The 24,944-nt window shown below is 34.1% G+C and overlaps 1 long non-coding RNA gene across 1 annotated transcript in view; it reads right to left on the bottom strand.

Annotated features, from left to right (window-relative positions):
- LOC122515537 overlaps positions 1-23,141 on the bottom strand; it is a 29,906-nt gene extending 6,765 nt beyond the window's left edge. Inside the window, exon 1 of the long non-coding RNA XR_006303297.1 lies at positions 22,808-23,141. This is a non-coding gene — a long non-coding RNA (uncharacterized LOC122515537). The remainder of the gene's footprint in view (positions 1-22,807) is intronic.
- Positions 23,142-24,944: the final 1,803 nt, after the last annotated feature.

Below are 24,944 nucleotides of genomic sequence, written 5' to 3'. Positions count from 1 at the left end.
GGTTGCACATCTGTTACACAAATCATTGATATATCAAACAATTATTAAAAAAAATAATATCAATAAATTGTACAATTTTTTGATCAATGAAAAATCATGAAATCGTAATTAATTTTAAAGATCATATTTAAAAATCACGAATAAAATTAATCATTTTTCTAATGACACGCGTTTCAACAATTTATTTCTTTTTTTTTATAATATGATTTTTCTTTTTAGTATGATTTATTTTTAGGTTAGGTTTGCCACAGGATACACATCTCTTACACAAATCATTGATACATCAAACAATTACTAAACAAAATAATATCAATAAATTGTACAATTATTTGATCAATGAAAAATCATGAAATCGTAATTAATTTTAAAGATCATATTAAAAATCACGAATAAAATTAATCATTTTTCTAATGACACGCGTTTCAACAATTTATTTCTTTTTTTTTTATAATATGATTTTTCTTTTAGTATGATTTTTTTAGGTTAGGTTTGCCACAGGTTGCACATCTGTTACACAAATCATTGATACATCAAACAATTACTAAACAAAATAATATCAAAATTGTACAATTATTTGATCAATGAAAAATCATGAAATCGTAATTAATTTTAAAGATCACATTTAAAAATCACGAATAAAATTAATCATTTTCTACAACAACAAAAATTTTTCAAAATTTTCTTCAACAATTTATTTCTTTTTTTTTTTAATCGTAAAAGAAGAAAAAAACGTATTATACAATTTATTCAACAATCTTATCATCTTATTTTTGTAACAATTCAATGCATAAATGTGTATGCGAATGTATGTTTGAATTTGTGAATATATATTTAGCTCGTGAAAAAATCAGTACGAGGAAGAGAGAGGTAGAGATAGAGAGAAAGAGAGAGAGGGAGAGGAAGGTAGAACGTTTCTTGTCGTGGGAAATTGTCAAGACAGCCGTAAAAATAGTGAGCGTGAAAGAGCATTAAAATGCATTTGCCTGGAGCCAGGAAAAGAACATCTCCTTGGATCTCACGTTGGTGTCGAGAAAAATCGCATTTTCGAATCGTTGAATTTATATATATATATATATATATATATATATATATAGATATACACACACACATACACACATATAGATACATGAAAATTTATGTATATAAGTAAGTCTTGAACTTATTCAAGAAAAACGTAAAGTTAAACTCATTTTCGAAAAAGCTTTTTGGATAAGGAAAAAGAAAAAAATAAGAAGTAGAAGAAAGAAGAAGAAAAAAAACGAAAAAAATAGGAAAAGGAAAAGGACGAGGAAAAAAGATGTAAGAATTGTAAGAAAGATGAACGTAATATTTATTACGTTCATACAGTTCGATAAAAATTCAAACGAGTATTTTCTGCTAGGAAGAAGAAGAAGAAGAAGTAGAAGAGGAAGATAGAAATAGAGTTACGGTAATAAGTTGGCGTTTTCGAATGAAATTCGAACAGGAAATACGTCATTTCCTTTTGTGGTCAGAAAACTTGGAGATAAAGATGAGATGAGATAAGATTGGATGAGATAGAACAGAATTTGTACTTCAAATATAAATTCATGGAAAAAGTAATGTTTTTTATTAAACGATAACTCGAAAGAAATAATACATCTTTGTACTATTATTTCAATCAAAAATTTACGTAATTTCGTTTTGATTATTCTATTTTTTTTTTGGTTTTTAATAATTCACGTAGGTAACAAAAAATAAAACGAAAGAATTTCGAGCCGAGGAAGGTAGAAATGATTGTCGAGCGCATATATGCGTCCTTAGTTAACGCGGATTATTTTCGTTGGACGCATATATGCGCTCGTAACAATCCAAGGGTTAAACTGCTAAACGTCGGACTGGGGAATTGGTTTGGAAAAATTTCTTACGAATTTTCTTTGTTTTGTTTTTTTGCACGTTTCGAAAACTTTCGTCTACGACGTTGAATAATGATTTGCAGATTTTCTTTTCTCGATTAATCTGCTGAAATTTTGCTCGTATTTCTATCAAAGATCGCCCCCGACTGAACTCCTCTTTTTTTTTCTTTCTTTTTCTTCTTATATTTTTTGTTTGCTTTTTTCTTCTTTTTCTTCTTCTTCTTCTTTTTCTTTTTTTCTATTTTTTTTTTCATTCGAAATCTTTCAAGAAAGAAATTAGCTCAGGTAGAACTACGTGATTTCTTTTTTCGTGTTCCTCGAACGAAAGTTCAAGTGTCGTTTACACTGAATTTCGTCTTCGATCGATCTGGGGGAAAACATTTTCATGGATATAAAAGTTCGAACGTTTAATATGGAATTCTGACGGAATCGACCCGATTTCTTTTACCTTTCTTTTACCATTCTCTTCTGTTTTATTATTTTTGCCTTAGAAAAAATATCTCTCTGCGATTATTTCAAAAGAGAAAGAACGAAATTTCAAATAAAAAAAAAAAGAAAAAAAAAGGGGGGAAGAAATTTAGGGGAAGAAAAAAGAAGAGATTAAAAAGTAGATAAAAAAAGAAAAAAAAAAGAAGACGTAAAAAAAATTAAAATTTATGTTTAACCAAAATGAGAATAAAATTTTTTCCGTATGTTCGATTGTAAACTTAAGTTTTTTTTTTTTTTTATAGAATCAACGTAATCGTAAAATATTTCCAAAAATTATTTTATATTTAATTTTATTATTTACTTAGAAAATATTCTGTTCGTTACAATTTTCTTAATCTTATCTTATCCTTAAGTTGTTGGGAAAAACAATTCCGCTGATATTTTGAGCTTTCCTCCATTAAAGCGGTGTTTCCCAAGGTGGGGGGGTGGATTTAACATACAAAGAGGATCAATTTAAATATTTAAGAGGACAATATCAAAATTATTCCTCACTTTATTACTACTGGTATAATCAAAATATCATTATTGTTAACAATAAATTATAATTCTTGTCAAATTCAGAGTAAATTGGTTTACCTAAAAGTTACCTAAAAGTATATTTTATAAGAAACCTTCTAAAAATTTCATTTTAAAATTCGAATAGAAGAACCTAACGATACCTTAAAAAACGATGATACGATGAGCAGACAGTGTAACCATAATACCAAGTGCCAACTATAATAATATGCTGCATTTAACAAGCTTTTGGAGACCAATAGACGAGTGGAAGGTTACGTTTAATGTATTTCACTGTACATTCTTGTGTCTCATGAGAAACTTACTGAGATGTTGAATAAACGTGTGTATGTGTATATGAGAGTGAGAGAGAGACCATGGGAGTAACAGAGTTGTCTGGGAGGGGGAATGGGGGGAGGGGGATAAAGCTCAAGGCGATGTGGTCAAAAGGATGGGTTTGACTACGGATATAACTGAACAGATAACGCGTTTAGTCTGTGCAGATGGGGACCGTTTAATTGCCTAAATTGATATCGTATCGTGTTAGGGCCAAGCTAGGGCAAGGGCTAGGGCTGATGTTCAGACAGATCCTTTAAGGGGTTTGCATATATGTATATGTTACACGTGTGTGTAGATATGTGTACAAGTGTATTGTACTTGAACCCTCTCGGCAATCCCTTTCTCTGAACAACCCAACAGCCCCTTCGCAGTCGGACGCTTTCACGCAATGAAGCTTGCTGGTAGAACGATACCACCCCTGCTCGGTTGCAAGCTTCATTCTAATGTTTCAACTAACGAGGATTCGTTAATATTTTCTGTTTTTTCATTTTTTAACTCTTTAACAGGGTATTCGTATCATTTGCTTGATTATTTTTTGTTTTTATTTCAATGCGTTGTGTGTTGTATGATTTGTAGGTTAGGTGTATAGGTTAGGTCGTGTTTTTTTTCTTTTTTTTAATATTATACGAATGTTTTATTATTTTCAATATATTTTAATATAATTGTAATAGTATTCGTTAAAGGTAAAAATACTTTAAGATAGTTTAGATAGTGTTGTTGGATTGTTATTTTATTATTGTATGATTTGTGTAGAAAATTGGACCGGGGATACTTCGATTAATTTTCTCGCGAAAATATTTTTAAACCGAGTACCAAATTGACCATTATCATTAAAAATTATAAATTTTATATATAATAATATTTATGATTTATTTTTCAATGATCAATATTTATTATTATTCATTTTATAAATATTTTCTTATTTAAATATGACATATTTAATTTAATCGATCATATTTTTGATATTTAATGTAATATTATATTTAGAAAAGTAATATCAAAAGATGCTCTATCATCGAATAGAAAAGTGTCAAAAAGAAAACGAAGGATGATGGTTGGGTTGGTTTTTATGGTTGATACGTTATCCAACGTAATATCACACGTTGCGAGAAAATGCTAGGGTGGTGGTATGAGAACAGGTGCACGCAACCAAGATAGACAGACAGACACACACACAAGCTAACACACTCATACAACCAGGAATATTATTATAGAGAGAGAGAGAGAGAGAGAGAGAGAATGCGACCTTAAACGTTTCCCGCAAAGCTTAAGGTCCAATTCGCATCCATCAACGTCAGGAACGATTTTCTACGCGTTTTAAATGCCGGATTGGTTCTATTTGATGATGGCACCTGCCGTGTTAAGTCATGTGTTTTAGTATGAAACAACATCGACCACCATCGCTCTTGCTTGTTGTTGCTGTTGTTGTTCCTATTGGTTGTTGTCGGTTAGTTGGCACCTTTTGTCAAACTCAAACGAACACTCGCCAACGTTTCAATCGATTTTTTTTTTTAATACTACAGGCTGAACTGTAACATCATCATCAATCAAAAAAAGAAAAAAAAAAATAAAACCAAAAGGGAAGAAAAAAATTAATAAACCTGAATAAAAATTCGATTGATTTTATCGTAGAACAATATATTCTGTAAAATTATAAATAAATTTAACGTCAATTATATTTTAATCCTTTGAGTGCTGAATACTATTAGCTAAAGTGTTTAATAGGAACTGGAATACCAGTGTGATTGTTTAATTAATTGTTTTTACTAATCAAATTTAATAATAAATTATATTTAATAATTAAAGTTTTTCTTTCTTGTGAATAATTCAGAACAATATTACATTATTTGCAATTATATTGACAAACACGTATATGCGTCAATAGTTTACACTGGACGCATATATGCGCTCATAGCACTCAAAGGGTGAAAGTGCAAGTTTAGCTTTAAAATTGCATCATTTAAACGATTTAACATTTGAAACAACGTTGCAAGTAACATCAGTCCCTTTCGGGCCTCACAATTAGTCCCCGTGAGGAGAAGTGGACCCAAAAGTATGTCCCGAGGCCCAAATATAAGGCCCAAGAATAGGAGTGGGGTTTTTCTACGGTACTCGAAGTATTTATCAAATGAATTAATGAATTTCCGTGGGAGAGAGAAACAGTAATTAATTATTAAATAAAAATTTACCGAGGAACCTTTGATCAATCTAGTATTTTACTTTCCATAGTTGTATTATCGTGTCCATCTACGTGCTAAGGATAATTAGTAATAAATTGTCGGGGACTGGCTGACGGCGACGTCAGTTTTTCTGACTCATTCTCTCTCTCTCTCTCTCTCTCTTTCTCTTTCACTCTCTTTATCACGAGAATCGTTCCGTCGACAAAAGCATTTTCCCGGTAACGACGGCTTCAGTCGGGTCTGGTCGATACGGAAACGAATATGCATGCCGTTGTAAACTGTCGCGTGCACGTCCATAACTTATGCGTCTACGAATCGAATAAAAATCACGTCAGTTTTTAACCCATTTCGTACTACTACGTGTTCCTTTTTTTTTTTTTTTGATTTTATCAATTTCTTTATTTCTTATTAAAAAAAAAAAAAATAAAAAGAAATCTAATATAATAATAATATATAAAATCTATAATAATATACATATATTTTTGTCAATTATTAAACAAATATATTTGACGTGTATTGAATGTTAATGGGACTCACTGGTGCCCCCCTCCCCCTCCTCGTTCTTCCCCATAAAGAGAACATAACGACGATTGCACATAACACGAGGATAAAATCGTGTCAAATTAATTCGACACGTTAATCGCATTAAATTTGTAAAATTAATACAATTATAGTTAAAAAACAAATTGTTTTACGTTGAGAAAAAAAAGGACGATCACGAAGTCGTAGTATTACGTGTGTGTTTTGTTTCTTCATCTTTCCGCGCAAAAGAAAAAGAAAAGAAAATCAAAGCAGACGAAAGAAATGATCGTTGCTTTGTTTTGAAAAAAAAACAAAACAAAAAAAACAAAAGAAAGAAGAAAAAAAAGACAAAAGAAATGCTCTACCCCCCCCCTAGCCAGTTTAATTATTTCGATCTTCCCTTTTATATCTTTTCACGTGTACTTCCCTTCGTGTATAATAATCAGTGTGTGTGTGTGCGACGAGTAGTGTGTTTCGGTATCTCGTTGGTGGCGTTATTAGCAAAAGGGAATACGTTAGCCTGCGGAACTATGGCTATAGAATGAAACGCGATACGAGTGGTGACACGAGATAGAAAATCCCGAGTTAGTAAACTACGAAACCCGTGATAGTGGGGTTGGGGAGGGGTGGGGAGGGTGCTAGGAACGGTAACACAAAGGGCCTTGCGACGCTGCGATGTCCTTTTCTCCTAGGATGGCTGATCAAAGAGGCACCCAAGAACGAGGACGGAAACGAGTGAGCGAGAAATAAAACGAGAGTAAGAGAGAAAGAGTGGAAAAGTAAGAGGAAGAAGAAGAAGAAGATGGGAAAATAAAAAGGGTACATGTTAAATAAAAAATAAAAATGAAGGGATAGTATCGAGACTTCATGCGTAATACGGAAATTTTGCTTCTGGGTAAAAGCGTGCGTGTTGCTGTTCGATCTTTATGAAAACAAAAACAACAATTTTAATATGTTCATCAGTATACGTGTATAACATTTGTGTGTTAGTGTAGCACGGTTTGTGAGTATTTCGGGGTAGGGGTAGAAATGTTTAATGCACATATACACATACATTGTTATACCTGAAAACGTATATACCTGTATATGTGTATGAACAAAAGGAACAAAAATATATATAGAGAGAGAGTGGGGGAAGTAAAAAAAAAGAGTAGAAACAAAAAAAAGGGACAGAAAGATTGGTAACGCTAGAATTGTCATCAAGGGAGTTTAGCCCGTGGCGCTAAAACATCTACCTCGGCTGATTTCTGTCCAAGTCCTATGGGCTCCCCTATTCGATGAACTGGGATCTTCCTTTTTTCCTTTCTTTCTTCTTCTTCTTCTTCTTCTTCTTCTTCTTCTTCTTCTTCTTCTTCCTTTTACCCGTTTAAACAAACCCCCACCTCACCTTAACCATTCTCTTCGAACAACACCTCCCCCACTCTTCAACTTCAACAACTCAACCAATCCCGTACCAGTTCAGTTCGTTCCGTTATATCTTCTTCTTCTTCTTCTTCTTCTTCTTCTTTATCCTTAACCACGGTTCGTTGCCACAACTATCATTCCGTCCACCCTCAGACAGGAGCCTAACCTCTCAACGTAACATTCGACTTTTTTTTATTCTTTCTACTCTAGAACTGACTCTCAAGATTTTCTTCCCTTCTTTTACTACAATACATATACTTTTTATTTTATTCTAGATCTAGGGAGGGATACATGGGTGGGGTGGAGTCAGGAGGGGGTGGCAGACATGTATCAAATGTTATACGACTATTTTTAGGTTAGATTTTTCCTTTTCTTTTTTTCTTTTTTTTCTGATTTGATTTACGCGTTTAACGCAAATATGATTTATGAATTTTGATGATGTACGTTTAATCCGAACTGTTGCGGGATATTATTTTCATACTTTTTTTTTAGATATACTGATATGTTCTTTTTTTTTAATATAATGCAGTATAAATTTGTAATAAATTTAAGAATTTTATATCGTTTATGTTTCTTATTAAATTTTATTTGTTTAATATTTAGGAAATCTTATGTTTCCAATTTAAAACAAATAGAATTACTCGACGTTTTCTATTGGTTCGATTTATTTAATCCTATTATTATTATTATTATTATTATTTCGATTGTTTCTTCTTTAAAAATATCACAATTTATAAGGATAGAGAAATTCTATTCCTTTGAAAATTTCTTCCTTCCAAGTTTTGTTGACTCTTTCGAAGAAAACTTTTCCACCTAAAGCTTCTTCTTCCTTCCTCTTCTCTCCCCACCCCTTCCAAAGCCCTTTTCCCCCCTTCTCCAACTCCTCTTCCTATTCCGTAGAGAAAAGCGATACGCTTAACAAAAGTACGGTCACGAGAGACAAGTTGGTTAATTAATTGTATCGTTGATATCATGTTGAAATTTCGTTGACTGAAATGAAAGAACTTAAAAGGAAAAGAAACAACAATAGAGGAATAAAAAAAAGCCAACAACTGATGAAAGTACGAGTTTAAAGTACGGGAATTTGTTCATAAATCGATTGAACGGAAAAGAAATACTTTTGGAAAGTATTTTTTTGCGTTGGGTCTTTTAAGAAGATTAAGTGTTTGTGTGCGTGTGTGTGTGTCTGGTAATGAGTGAGAAAGAGAGACGGTTATGGTTCTTCGAAGTTGACGATGGTGGAAGAAGGCAAATGGAAAAGGTAATTACACTTCGTTCAACTAGTTTCGCACTCTACTGCAATTTCACCGATCGGTTGCTGTCGTACTCTAAACGTACATACCAAACCTATTTTAAACGACATGCTGCTTGCTTGCTTGCTCGCTCGCTTGTGCTCATAGTTAGGCGTTACACGTGCGTGAAATTCGTTTCCCAATTTAATGTCCCTTACGAAGCCACTTTCCAATCCTATTGATCTATCTATCTTATCTATCTTCTATTCGGTTAACAAATATTTCATAAGTATGGCTAAAGTTTTGACAAAAAATTGTCAACGAGAGATTTGACTTATTATTATTATTATCGTGAATTTTAGTTCCAAGATTTATGAAATAATCTTGAAATTGGTATTTAATTTGTACAATATTTTATTCGTTTACTATTTTTTAAGGTTATGTTTTTTTTTACCGATTATTAAATCACATATCTAAGAATATTATTGTTTTGTAAGATTTTACAATGTTACTTTCGTGTAATATTATTTCCGATTGTTTCGAAACTAACCTAAAAATTTACAAACTAACCTAAAAATGTACAAACTAACCTAAAAATTTTTCACGGACGATTTACACGCACATACACGCGATAAAATTCCTCAGAATAAGATTATAATTAATAAATAAGTAAATCAAAGAAATCAATATATCTTGCGATCGTACCAACGTATAAAATAATCCATAAAATATCACACTTAATGACAGATACACGTCACAGTCAGTAATATTTTCGTATACATATAGGCAGTTTATTGTAAAGTGTAGAAAAGCTCGATTATGTACGTTTGTTAAAGGTAAGCATGCAACCAAGCATGCATGCAACCAAGCATGCAAGCAAGCAAGCAACCAACCAACCAACCAACCAACCAGCTAGGCGATAATGAATCAGCTCTAACGTGCCGCTGAAAAAGCTCAAATTGTTTCTATTCGCTCGTTGATATTCGCGTCGGATTGTCTGTTAATTGTGTATACACGAGAAATTATACATGTTAGGCGTAGCAGTATAACGTTCTATACTAAAGAGAAGGAAAATGTGCGTGTGTGTGAGAGAGAGAGAGAGAGAGAGAGAAAAAGATGCATTAGGAATGAATAAGAGAGAAAACAGTTTGTTCGAGGATCGTTTCAAATTTCGCTTTTTCCAACATCCAACTATTGTATATTTAAATAAAAAAATATACGTCTGTGTGCGTATGTGTGTGTGTGTGTGTGTGTTTGTGTAACAAAAAAAACTAGTTATATACTCGAGAATAAAGCGACAATTTACATTTTCCAACCCTATCCCTTTCCTTTTACCACGCTATCATTTTCCAAAGAAAATAATCGAAAGAAAAAAAGAAAAAGAAAAAAAAAAAAGAAAATACAAGGATGAAGAAAATTTCACAGAAGAGCGATCAGCTCTTTGAAGAGAATTCTTTTTCTTTTTTTTCTCTTTTTTTTTTTTCCTTTTCTTTCGCTTTTATGTTTTAATCTGTATAAAAGAAACGGGTAAGGAAAAACGGAAGTTTCTTTCGATAGCTCGTTAAGTTTTAAATCGGAAGTTGAATAGAATTGAGATTGAATGATGATAAGGGAGAAGGAATGGAGTCACAAGAAGGGGTGTTGTTAAAAAAGGGGTGGGGAGTTAAGAAGAAAAGTTAAGAAAATTCTCAACGAGTAATCGTTTGATACTATACACATACACACACACACAAACACACAAACATATATATGTATACATATATTTCTTTTTCTATAAGAAAACGAGTTAGATCTCATTCGTTTTCGTGGTTGGACGAGATTGAAAAATCTGTCTTGAGAGATGTGGCTGGGGGTGGGGAGGCTTAGTAACATCATAGGGGTTGGTCCAAGTAAGAGAAGGTGGAGGGGGTAGTAGGTTAGCGATGGGATGGGATCGTCAGCAGCAGGTTCGAAGAAGCATTCTCCTTTCCATCCTCGTCGTCGGTTCTATTTTGCAATACGCGCACGGTGCTCCGCGTCAGCACTTGCACCCTCCGGCTTCTGCATCCGGGAGGGTGCAAGCAAACTCCCTGTCACCCTCACCCTCACCCAACCAACCAACTCTGCACCTAACTCTGTGTGTGCACCTAGCCTAAACCTATACTCACTCAGTCACTCAGTCAGTCATTCACTCACACACACAGACATATAGTAGCAACTCGGTTGGTGGCACCTCGATGCAGCTGCATTCGCGTTCCCGGTGACTGCAGCTGCTGCCAGATCTCTATATCTCTTGCTTTTACTCTTGCAGGATTGCTGAGGCCTCTTTCCAATCCCCCTACCCCCGGTTCTATAGTACCTTGTACATCTACCACCTCGTACCCACCCCCTCCCAGCCTTCCTCCCCCACCCCCCAACCCATATACCTCGTAGCTACCAGTCTCGTTTGAAACTCTCGTCAGGCGAGAACGAAATTGTCCGTCGTGCTCGTCTCCTCGTTTTATCGTCGACGTCGAAGGAAGCCAAGGGAAAATGTGCAAAACGAGGAAGCAAGAAGAGAACAACTATCTCTCTCTCTTTCTTTCTCTTTTTTCTCTTTCTAACCCCTCAGAGAATGACACATTTTTCTTCTCTATCTATTTCATATCCCATCTGCGTTCCGTTTAACGATAGAACGAACGAGTATGCAACTCTGTGCATATTATTATAATATATTGCCAATGAATTGGAAAATTGATGTATTTTCGTTTTAGAAATGATTCATATTTGTCGTGGCAGTTATTTTCTTCTAACTGCATTGTTATTGGCTTTTTCGATAACTTGTTTGGTAGATATTTTTAATGGGCTGTTGTTTTCTTCTTTTCTTTTCTTTTCTTTTCTTTTCTTTTTTTTTGTGTCAGGTCCCATCTGTGTTCTGTTTAACGACGGAACGTTTAGCATTACGGTAATGGATTTCTTTTTTTTTTTTTTCTTTCTTTTTGGATAATTTATAATCGTTGAGAAATATTTGGATAGATTTTTGATCGGTTGTTATATTGCGTTATTGATTATAATTTTATTTAGTAGGTGTAATTTTATCATTTCTTTGGTTTTTTGGAAGTTTCATTTGAGTTTTTTTGTTTAACTAATGCACTTTTATGATGAATAGTATTAATAATTCTTAATTATTATATCGCTTACCATAAAACATTATTTTGGAGATTTAGTTTCCGTTATTATGTTGCGGATAATATTTCTATTACATGTTTGGCATCTGCATTTATGTTTAGTTTAACAATCCAATGTTCTCTACGTAATGTGAATAAATACATGATAATTGTTATTCACGAATAATACATATATATATATTATATCGTTAACTAATAGATAATACGATTTCTAGTATGCTTTCTACTATGATTTAATTATTATCTTGCTTTTAATTCTAATTAGTATTTAATTTAACGATTCAATCTTCCGAATATTATCAATTTATTCTATAATCAATTTTATTCACTAATTATATTCGCAATTGATCATTTTATTTAATAATATATATAATTTTAGTTTGTCTAATTAAATTTCGACTATAATTCAATTATATTTTCTTAATGATTTCATTTGCATTTTGTTTAATTATGCAACATGCTGCTATGTTAATAATATTTAAATAATATCTTTCTTTTTTTTTTTAAAATAAAACATTATTATAATTTTTCTTGAAACAATTTTTCAATATAAATAATTATTAATAATAAATAATAATTAAGACATATATATATATAAAAATAAATATAATAAAAAATATAATAATAAAAAGATGTATATATATTTAATGATTAATTAGTAGAAATTAATAATTAGATTACTATTAGGTTAACTATTACGATTATGTTATTATCATAATTATTATAATCGCAATTATTAGATGGGTAAATTCGTCGATTAAGTTTAATTAATGGTTCGGTTGTTATCGGTTAACTGTGGTTTAAAGGACGATAAGGACCCGATGATAGTTAAGTCAGGGTGTGGCTGTGAACGCGGTCAAACGCGTATCAAAGTAATTAGCGAAGCACGCTAACGATCGATACTAAGTTAATCTGCAGCAAAGTTTTTCCTACAAGTTACCTCGGAACTGAAAGATGTAAGAGTAACAGTAGTTGTACATGTAATAGTAATAGTAACAGTATTATCAGTAATAGTAGTAGTAGTAGTTGTTGTAGTAACAGGTAAAAGTATTATTAGTGTAGTATTAGTGGTGTTAGTAACATGTAACAGTAGTTTAGTAATAGTAGTGGTATATCTTGTTCGATGTATGTACTTGTAGACAATTTATATTCCAACGTAAATTAAATCACGTTATAATAAACCACTTTGTAACATTTCTGTCGATTAGTTTCAATGAACTAATAGAACAACAACAACAAAAAAACATTCATTTTAATTAAATATGAATATTATAATACGAGTATATTACAAAAGTTGATAAATTGTTAACGTTTTAATCGTTTAATGATGTATTTATTTTTAAAAGATATTTTTTAATTAATATTTAAATATAAAAGATTGTGTGTTTCGTTAATTATATTTTGTTTCACGCGTGTGTCAGATCAAACGAATTCTATTCTACTGATTGAGAAATTTTGTGCGTTGTACAATAATTTCGTTGGAGGTCAAATTTAACGAATTATCGATCGGATTTGTGAAGGTTTTCATTTTGAAATAATTCTATTCGTCAATTGGTAATTTATTATACTATTGTTCAATAGAATTGTGGTAAATCGAGATTATAATTGTACGTAATATTTGAATATAACGTTTATTATATTATTGTATTATTATATTAATTTATTATATTATTGTTTAATAGAATTTAAAAATCTTCAAAATCAAAATTATAATTGTACGTAATATTTGGATAACGTTGATTACGCGAATGTATTTGATCAATTTATTTAATAGAAAAATAATAAAATTTGTAGGAAAATTTAGTGTGAACGATTTAATAATTTTCATTATTAAAAAAAAAAATGATTTATTCATTTGAATTTCGACGAAGGAATGAAAGAAAATTTGAATCATTCGATAATGGTATATAAAATGAAGGTGGGAAACAATAAAAAGGAATTGCGGTACAGAATTCCAAGACTTAATCGAGTTCAAGGCCATTTACCCTAACCGTACTGGAGGATCTCGGTCAATGGGGTATCTTCATTTTCGGGAATGCTCGAAGCGGGGCAAGAGGATAATGGAGTTCTCGAGTTATCCTAAACGGTTGGACAAAACCATCGACGAAACTTCAGAAAGCGTAACTCATTCTACGAACGTTACGATAACGTGAACTAAAACTATTCCTTTAGGTTGAGCGATATTGCTTTTCCTATCTTTTCTTATCTTTTAGAAAATTATCTCGAATGATTAAAATAATCGTGGAAAGAAAAAAAAACAGAAAGAGACTATTTAAAGTAAATGAAAATCAAATTAAGTATATTTATCGGATCGAAAGTTGTTGAAACAATTTGTATTTGGTTAGATTAGAAAAGTTGTATGTTGAATTGTTGAATGTTTTTTTTGTCTCATTATTATCTGATATTAGATAAATAATATAGATTTATTGTGTAATATAATTTAGAAGGAAAAGAAAAAGAATGAAAAATTCGTAAATGTTTTTTCTCAACATTTATGAACGATCGTAATAAATAAACGTACACAAAACAAAATATATCAAAATTTGTCAAACTAGTAAAAACTTTTCGGACGAACATAAAATTATTTAGACGCGTAAAAATCAAATCAAATCTCAAATGAAACAAAAGAAATGAAACGAGAGAAACGAAAAATTTATATTTTAAAAATCACTTAACTTTTTTAACCGGTTCTATTTTTTGTCTTTTTCATCTTCTTTTTTCGGCAAACTAGGGAAAAAACATTTTACAAGTCCACCCGGTATAACAAACTCCCGGAGAGTATTTTCTTTCCTCTTAATCCTTCGGACAGTGGGTGGTAGGAATGAAGGAAGAACGACAGTAGGGAAAGGCAAAAAAATCAGGCATCTTTGTTCTTAGTTATCTCGAACAATGTCCCTTGTTCTTCAACGGTAAATCTGAATAATCCAAAACCAAGCCCGCCGAGCTTACGTCTGGTTTTTATTCCAATTCTCACCCCCCGCCATCCTCCCTGTTCCTTCTGCCCAGTTCCCAAACCACCCTACCCCCCCATTTCATCCCATCAAACCATACAACCACAACCAACCACTCTTCTATTTCCAGCAGTGGTAGCAGTACAACCATAACCATCCTCATACCATTTCTTTGCACTGTTTTGCAATACTAGCCGGAAACCCACCGAGGTAAGGATTTTATTTCCAACGTTCAGTTAGAAAAAAGAAGAACAGAACAAAATATATATATAAAGAATGAAAGAGAGAGAGAGATAGAGAAAGAAAAAGACTTATGCACGTTCGACGATGTTTCAACGTCTGAGCGAACCGTTGGGGCTGTTGTCCTATCACCGTTGCTTGGACGTAACAGCTGGAGCATTCCGGATCGCGAAATACGAAGATGAAAACGTTCAAGGGGTTGCATTGATATATATATATTGGGTTGGAGAACAAATTTCTTCGTATTTTCCTAACACATGACTGTAGGATAAAACATATTATATTATTTTAGTCTTATTTTCACGAGATTTTCTATTATTATGCATTACAAATTATATTAAACTATTATTTAAAAGAGATAAATCAAAAAAAAAAATAATCCAGTGCGATTTATTTCATTATTTAACTCATTAAAAGTGATTCACTGGTGATTCCCCTAGTATTAAACTTATAAATCGTATCTGACGTATCAACACTGTCACGATAATCGATAAGTAACTAAACATCGATCGGGAAACATTAAATAAGATCATTCGTATCCATTAGAAAGTTGTTTCAATTCTATAGAAAAATACGAAGATACTTTATCCCCGACCCGATATATATGAAACTGGTAATAGGAAAGGAAAGAAAGAAATGGGGGAGAATAAAAGTGAAGAAAAAGGGTCTCGAAGCAGAAGAAGAAAAAAAAAAAAAGGAAAAGGAAGAAGAAGAAGAAGAAGAAGAAGAGGAGGATAACAGATGGGTAGGGTTGGGACAGTCGCGAGAGAATTCCTAGCTCCTAAGTTTCCGTGTCGTAGTCGTTGGCCTGAGAAAACATCGATGCAACGTTTACGTAGAAAATATTCTGGGGGGTTTTAAACGTGCGACCATGGAGAACCGTATGCAGTCAAGGGAACGGAAAAAGGGAGGAAAGTTGGATAGATGGATGGATAGATTGAAAGATAGAGTGTAAGGGAGTGAGAGATAATAGCAAAGAAGGACCTAGACTACATGAGTGAATGCGAATGTGTGTTTATCTGTGAGAGAACAGTATACCTATACTGTAAACTCTATCTTTCTCTCTCTTTCTACAACAGCTTGCTGGCAGCTATATCAAGTTACGCTCTAACGCCCATCCACCAGTAGCAGCAGCACCCTTCTCATTCCTCCCTTTCCACACCAAACAGGCACTCCTCAAGCCCCCCCCCCTTATCACCAGTCCCCCCAATCCCAACCCCAACCCCAACCCCAATCCAACTCACTCGCATCACTACCAACCCACCACCCCTTAAACGCCTGACTCAACATCCCACTTCCTTTACTCCTATACTCGATTCTCTGCTTCAACTTTTATGTCCCCGAGACTCAACATTTTCGTGGAACACTGTGCATTGTTCCACCATCGACTATAGGATTGTTCAACGTTACCTTGCTCGCTACTTCTATTCCTCTCATGCTAACCTTCTACGTGGAAGATACTATTAACTCACCTGAACATTCATTTTCCCATATTTCTATGTTCTTCTCGAGGTTTCTCTGTTTCTTTTCAGGAATACGGAGACTAGTTTGTTTGTTCGTTCGTTCGTTGCAACTCTCAGATACTCGATATGGTACCATCTTAACATATATATATGAAGTATACTTTTCATGGATTATACTTACGTGTCCTAGTTTTTTTTTCGAATGGTATAAGAGGGAAAGAAGAAAAAAAGAAGTTGTTCTAGAGGAACTGGTAGCAGGGAATGAAATTTCTTACAGTTTGAAAACACTCGAGAACAATTCTCTTTCTTTCTTTCTTTTCATTTCTTTTCTTTTCTTTTTTTTTCTAAACGTTTTTGTTCTAAGTACTTCAGTTGCACTCCATCGGATCAAGAACAAGTTCTTATATTCTGTACTAGGGTATTTTTCTTCTACTTTTTTTCTCCTTTTCTTTTCTTTTTTTCCTTTATTCAAAAGTTGTTTAGATCTCATTTACGTTAAATGTTTAAGTATATTAAATAAAGTTTTTATGGGGTAAAGTAGACGATATGGTAAAACCTTACTTTGCTCGGATAAAGAACAATTTGATCAACTTGTAAATCAAATGATGCAAAAAGAAGACGCTTTATGTTCCCAATGTAACTCGGTTATACTGAAAACAGATGGTACCGATGCAACTTTTCTTTTTTTATTCCACTAGTAAAATTCAAATATGTTTGGCAAAACTAGGGATTTTTACGTTGGAATCTTAAAATAATTCAATTATCAAACGTATATTGATTCGTTAGAAAAGTAATTTAGTTTATTATCACAAAGAAGTAATTGATTAATCCCATTTACCGATACCTAACCTCAAAATCATTAAACGTATCAATTTTTTCGTTCATTTTCCTTACAAAAAATATTCGTTTTAATCTCCTTTAAGTAAGACTATTGAATTCTTCGATATTAATTTTTGTTTTATTATGAAAAATGAAGAAAAGTAAGTGAATTATTATAGTCATTAAAGATTATTGCTTTTCCGTAACATCGATACGGATTCAGGAAATAAATTTTTATATCTCCATCCTCTTCTTGATCATCTTCCTCCCTCTCTCTCTCTCTCTCTCTCTCATGCATACATTCCACAGTTTTACGAGGAGGCCGGAAAAAAGAATTTTTCTTTTTTATTTTTCTACCAAATGATCCACTCCCTTTACTATCTCTCTTTCTCTCTAATTCATTTTCCAACAAGCTTGCGGAAATAAGGAAGGAAAGTGAATTATAGTCATTAGGATTATTGCTTTCCATAAAGGACGAGAGAGAGATAATCGGAGTAAGAGTAAGGGGCGGGGGGGGGGAGGGGTAAAGGGTATTGATACGAATTGGAGAAAATAAATTTTTATTTCACTACTCCTCTCTCCTCTCTTCATTCCTGATATTTTTCTTTTTTTCGTTCTTCTTCATTTTTTTCCCTTTGTCTATCCCACTCTCCAGTTTTACGATTTAACGAAGAATCGAAGTTGGTGGATAGGAACGGGGGTGGGGGGGTGGTAGGTTTGGTAAAAAACGTTTCGTATTTTTTTCTTTTCCCCCTCCCCTCCCCTGCCCATTAACCCTCTTCTCTAGCGAACGACAGACCCCTTCTTCCTCCCCCCCCCCACCGATCACCGCCCAACTTCATATTTTTTCTTTTTTCTTTTTTCCCTAGACCAAGTTACCGGTAAGAGCGGTACGAAACGTTTCCCCTAGCATTTCCCAGTTATTCCCGTTTTACTTTTTCTCCTTCTTCATCCGTCTCTTTTACGGGCAGCGCCCGGTAATCACGGAAGCGAGGGTTTGAAATTCGAGAGCCCGCTAATGGCCGGTGACACTCGCTCGTCGTTCGCTCGGTGTAATCGGATCGACGTGCTATACGTTCGAAAGCCTTTCTAGCCATCTGCATTCGGCCCTTTTTTTTATTTTTTATTCCTTTCCCCCCACTCCCTATACCCCGTTTCCCATACCCCTTCCCCTATCCTATTCCCAGCCCCCTAGCGGAGCATTTTTTAATTTTTTCTCTTTTCTTTTTCCTTTTTTCTCTTTGCCTTTCTTTTTTTTTCATTTTCTTTCTCTTTATTTCCCTCCACCCACCGCCACCACCGCCGCCGCCGCCACTTCCTCTGCCCCCCTCCCCCTTGCCGCCGCTTCTTCTTTTTTTCAAGGGTTTTTTTTTATCGCCGAGAGGCATCGTTGCGCTTGCCGTCATCGGATCGTGCATGCTTCGGCTAACGGGAAAATGTCTTCCCAACTATACCAGTCCCCTCCCCCCATCTACCCCCTCCTAACTCAACCTACTACCCCTTCCCTACTTTTCAATCCCCTCCACCAATTTTCTCTCAAATGACGGAGATAGGAAAGAGAAGAGAGTGAGAGAGGAAGGGAAAGAGGATGGTGGGTGGTGGGGAGGTGGGTTGGGGTGGGGGGCAAAAAGTAGAGAACGGGAGATCGTACAAATCGTGATTTTTCCTCGAATTACTTTGAAAAGACCAAATCCCTTGGCACGAAATAGCTTTTTCCTGAACCTTTAATTTGTTCTAGCCTTTTAATCTTGATTCTTTCTCCATTGTCACGGATACTTGGCATAATATTTTTTTTTCCTTTTTCTCTTTCCTCTTTACTTTTTACTTTTTACGTGGGGGGGATGGATGGGGGTTGGGTTGGGGGGGGGTAATTAAAACTGTATGGAAAATAAAAAAGACAGGAAAATAAGAGAGAGAGAGAGAGAAGAATTATTATCATTGAGAGTGTCTGATAAAGGGTGGGGGAAGACAAGGGAAGATTATTTTTTTTTTTTTTGGTTAGATGCGAGACCTGTTGAGTTTTAATCGGGGTTACGTGTTTGATCGATCAAAGTTATTTGGACAGAATTTAATTTAGGTTGGTTATTGTAATAGGAGAGAGAAAAAAAAAAGGAACAAAAAGTTAAATTGGTTAAGAGAATAATTGTTAAACGTATAATCGTTTATTCCTATTATAATAATAATAATAATAATAATAATAATATAATAAATTGTTTATTATTTTATTCGGTCGATTAATTTGAATTCGCGCGATTGAATTTAAATTAACAGTTGATCAGAGAAATTATGAGAATCACTGAACTCTTACTTTAATACAATTAAAAATTGTACAAATGAAGAAATAAATGAGTACGAATAAAAACTATAATGGAAAACAATTGATTATATTTTTGAAAGTGGTTGCAAAGTGAGGAACACGAGAGTAAACTAGAGAGAGAGAGAGAGAGATGAGGGAGAGTAAGTCGGCCGTTTAACGCGTTAACGGGCCTTTGGAAGTCCCTTCAGAGGGATGTCCGTAACACAGTAGGGTTGGGACGGATTGCTGAGAGGTCGTTGGGATAACGGAGAACGAGGGCTTGCAAATGAATGCATTAATTAATTAGAGAGAGAGAGAGAAATAGACAGGGTGTGTGTGTGTGTGTGGGAAAGCAACAGACCAAGAGCAACAGAGAGAGAGAGAGAGAGTGAGAATGAGAGAGTGAGAGAGAGGTCCGAAGTAAACTCGAAGCGACGAGACGTCAGGGATCATATCCCTGACATGGTTGACGGGCATCTCGCGCAGCTGTCCACGTTATCCTGGAATTATGCTGGCCTATGTGAACCTGTCCACGAATCGGGGCCTTTCCCGTCGGCTTCGTTTCTCGTTGGTTTCTCCTACGGCATGCGTGCGTGGCTCATCAACGTTGATATCTATCTACCGTCTGTACCCGTTTACTACTAACACAAACTGACGTATAATATAAATTGTACAATCGTTTATCGTGTTATATTCCGTTGTAATGCCGTTTTAAAAGCTACATTTACTACTTTGCCGAAATAAAAGTCTCCCTTCGTTTCATCCGATTTTAGGTCAGTAAACAAATGAAATACGTTAATTTAGATTGAATGTAACAAACCTATATTGTTGTTAAAGAAATATTAACGTGGGTTTAGTAAATGATTACGAATCTTCTTCATGTCTGTTACGTTCTTGCATTGTTCATATGACATCGGTTTAAAGTAATTCATTTTGAGGATTTTTATCATAGTGGAATAATGATTGGATACGATTTGTTAATTTGATTGTTAGGGTTTATGATATGTGTCGGATTGTTGTTCTTTTTTTTTCTTTTCTTTTCACTACGAATGATAATTTGATGCAAAAATTACTCGTTTCTTGACGAAATGTTGAACAAACTACTCCTAAGTTTATGTTTTGATTAAAGATGTTTATGTTTTGTTAAGAAAAATTTACAGAATTAAGGTAACGTGACCTAATTTATTGTATTTGGGTTAATATCATTGAACAAGGATCACAAATGGGTATGAATTTTTATACCAGACTATACCAAATGCGGAATAACAAGAGAAATCATGACCAAGTCAGGGACTCGAGGGTAGAGATGAGGGAGAAAGAAAAAGAGGGTCTTGACGTCGGGAGGAAGTATCACCGCGAACGTGCTTGGTGAAAAGGTTAAAGATCATAGTCTCGACCAGGAAACTTGAATTTATGCCGACGTCGTGATATGATTTGACGAGGAGGACAACGAGGACAACGACGAATAAAAGCGAACCCTGGAGCTTTTTCATGTTGGGTGTTCAACCTACGTTGGTTACGTCGCTTGAGATAGAAAGAGATAGATAGATGGATAGATAGATAGATAAAGAGAGAGAGAGATAGAGAGTGAGAGAGAGTCTTTTCGAACCGGCACGAGTCAGCCCTGATCCTCAACCCGTTGTATTTAGCGAAGCGTTGAATGCCTCTGGGTGTTTCATACTAGAGCATTAACGTGTGAGTTCATGCAAGAAAAAGGGGAAACCAGGATGTTTCGATCGATCAATCGACGTGTTAGACGTCCCGAGTAATCGATTTCTTTGACACCCTTTTTCGTATAAGTTTTCCAATTACTTTGACATGCATATCGTTCAATAAATTTCATAAATATTACAATTTATTATCGAGATAACGTTTAATTTATTAATCCAATTTAGTTTTAATATTTTTACAATTATCTTTTCGAACATTTTTTATATTTTAATAATACAAATATCAATTTATTCAGACATACTTATATTGCAATAATAAACATTTAACGAATAATGTAATAATATTATTTATCTATTCAAAATTCGATGAGATTAGATTAAAAATTCAAGTGGTACAAGTAGAGTTTTAATCGGATACGAATTAAGTAGTAAGAATCGAAAATATAATCGACTATTAAGTAGTAACAGTCAATAGTGAGCTCATCAACATTAAAGTAGTACGAGTCAGTGAAAAATCATACGAGCACTCAATTAGTACAAACAAACATTTAAATCCGCCGAAATCAATCAATTGATTTCATTTACTGTGCTCTCAAATAATTAATAAACACTTTCCAAACATTTTCACATTAAAATAATAAAAATCAGATCCCCAAAATATCGAAAAATACCGAATTTCAATTGTACTGCTTAGTTCGTTATTTAGAATTTAAATTCCTGAACATAATTTGAACGATTATAACCGTGAAACTGTACACCGTGTATCACAAAGAGAATGTTAAGCGTATTTACTTGGCACGGTGTAAAAGGAGGATGGCGAACAGAACGAGGAAGAGGTAGAGAAGGAGGATGAGGAGGAGGGAATCGATTACTTAACACGACTTTCGTGTTGGTAACGCGAGGAAATTCGCACGTGTCCCATTTCATGAATATCAGCCATCATCAAGAATGGTCGATATTGAGAGCAGTAGGAAGCCGCAGTTACGGCTAATGAGGAAGGATCGTACGAGCATCGACTCCGTTTCCGATTTGTCGGTAACATCAAAGAGAGACTATGCTCTTTATCTTTCTCTCTTTCTCTCTCCCTCTCACATTCTATTAAGCCTTCTTTCTCTAAATCCTTCTATCTTTGCCACTCATCAAATGGTAACTCTCCGAAAAGCAGCAGCATCACGTTCAACAACGGTGCTAGAACGTAACGCCTCTAGACTAAAGTACCGAGTACCAACCTACCTATAACCACCCTCATCACCCCCTCAACCCTTCATCTCCTCCTTCTCATAGAATGGAAAGTACGGGAAGGGTTCTGGTTTGAGCTCCGGAACGATGTTTCTGACCGCCAATCAGTCGGTCGGTGATAATCGAGCTTCGACCCAGCTACGTCAGTGAAAATCGCTACCAATCCCGTTAGAGGTACCATTCAAAGAGGGAACTTTCCAAGTAACCCATGCTGGAGACCAATCGATCGATGTAATCGCGATGTTCTATGGTGAATCAGTAGATTCGACCTGAGGAATACTAGTAGAGCACTACCACCACCACCATCAAAATTACCACCACTACTACTAGCAGGTGGAGGAGGCAAGTGTATCCACTTACTCGTTTCTAGCTAGGTTGTAGTAGTCAAGCTTTGAGTTGGGTAGGAAGGTAGCTAGCAAGGTGGGTTGCTACTTAGGTAGACACCTACCTATCATATACCCCAACCTCTTCGAACACCCCACCTTCTCCTTCACGTCACCCTGAATCCTTCATGTCTATCTATCTATCTCTCTTCAACCCCTCGGGAACAATGGAACGCTTTTCCTCTGGGAATATCAGACAAGAGAAGGACGAGTTCTCTGAACGCTGGAGAAGCTCCAGTCGATGTTACCCTCCGTCCATTGCTTGCTAGACCGTTAGAGTGCAAGAGGAAGAGGGGAAAGGAAGAGCACTTCCTGTTAGCCTCGACCCTCGTCCACAACCAGCCGCAGGCCGCAAGCTTCTGTTACCTCCTGCGAGCCGTAACCCCTAACCTCACTCACGCTACTCTCGCCCTGACCTCCTGCCGACAGCGTAATTGTTTAGAAACCCCTTGATCTGTAATTTCACCGCCTCAACTCCTCTCTCTCTCTCTCTCTCTCTCTCTTTCTAACTCCTATACTCGAAACATGCTTAACACGACTACTTCCGTTCTATCTATCCATCTCACTCTATTGCATTCCATTTATATGTGTCTCGTTTCTGTCATGGTTTTTTCTTTCTTTTTTTTTTACGGTGTTTTACCAGTTACTGATTATCGTATTAATCTTTAACCGTTGACTCTTATTTTTATTTTTCTTAGTTTTTTTATTGTCACGCAGTTTATTTAATTAATACATATTTGCATTGTTTTTTAAACTTGTTTCATAGATTTTTGCATTCTTCTTTTCTTTTTGTTTATTATTATTATTATTATTATTATTATTGTTATTATGCATTATTAATATTTCTTCAGCACCGACTTTTATTTCGTCATTTTTTAACTTTGTTTCCTATATCTTTTATTTTTCCTCCCTTATTCTTTATTTTACTTTTAATACTTTTTCCTCCTGGACTTTTATTTCACCGACACAAACTCCCGACCCGATCCTGACTTTTATTTCTTTCCGTTATTCTACCTTTCCTTGTTTTTCTACTTTTCTTCTCTTCTTTTTCTTTCTTTACTCGTTTCGTGTCTCTTGTCTTGTTTTTTATTCACCTGGGGTTTTTTGTTTTTTGTTTTTTTTTTTTTTAATCTAATATTTATCAGTCAATTTTTATCTTTATCTTTTGGCGTCTATCTTTGCGTCTACCTTCGCGTCATCTTTTTTCTCAATGCATATTTTTATTCATCCTTTTTCTTTCTTTTCTTTTCTATTTTCTTTTTTTTTTTGCTTTTGTTTTTTCTTTTCGCGACTCCATTCTATCATTTTCATTCTTTTTCTAAGTTTTATCAGAAAGAGAGGAGTTCGATATTCAGAGCACGCACGACGAACCATGGCATTTCTCTTTTTTACGTCGTGCTCGAAGAAATCCTCTTGGAAGATAAAAAGGCAAAGCGGAAGGATCGCGTGAGATTCTCGCGATTAGAATTTCTGTTTACTTTTTATTGTTCTTTTACATTTTATTTTTATCTTTTTACTTTAAGTGAATATTTTCTATCGAGTAAATAAGATTGGCCTTATTAATTGAATACCAAGGATGAGTTTATTTAATCGTAATCGTAATAAAACAACAAATTTAACATTTGCAAATATATTAGGTGAAAATTTCGTAATTATTTAAGGATACGAAAATGTTTTCTTTAAATTTGTTGTAATTAATAAACGAAACTTTAGATTGGCTATTCTTCCTCTTTAAAAAGTATATTAAATTTTATTTATATATAAATTAAATATCAAAATTGATGAATACGTTCGATAGAAAACGAACATAACCTAAGAATAAATTCTATTCGCTATCCTAACAATATTTTAAGTTATTTTTAAGATTAAATTGGCTTCTCTTTCTTACATTATCTATCAAAAAAATATATATATATATATATATGTTAAACAAAGTGAAGAAATTCATAACATAACCTAAAAAAAGAACACGAGAAATCAAAGAATATATTCTTTCCACTATGTTCATAATATTTAAGGTTATTTTTAAATTTAAATTAACTACCCTTTCTTATATTTCCTATAAAAAAAAATATATACATATAAATGTGAAATAAAATGAAGAAATCCAAAACATAACCTAGAAAAAGAACACGAGAAATTTAGAAATAAATTCTTTCCGCCATCTTTTGCGAAAAGATTATCAATTATTTATCGATCTAA

Source organism: Polistes fuscatus, unplaced genomic scaffold (genome assembly GCF_010416935.1).
Source record: "Polistes fuscatus isolate 324 unplaced genomic scaffold, CU_Pfus_HIC Scaffold18, whole genome shotgun sequence".
In the NCBI taxonomy this organism is placed as follows: Eukaryota; Metazoa; Arthropoda; class Insecta; order Hymenoptera; family Vespidae; genus Polistes; species Polistes fuscatus.
Note: the sequence above shows the minus strand (reverse complement) of the source record. Positions and strands in the feature narration are given on the sequence as shown.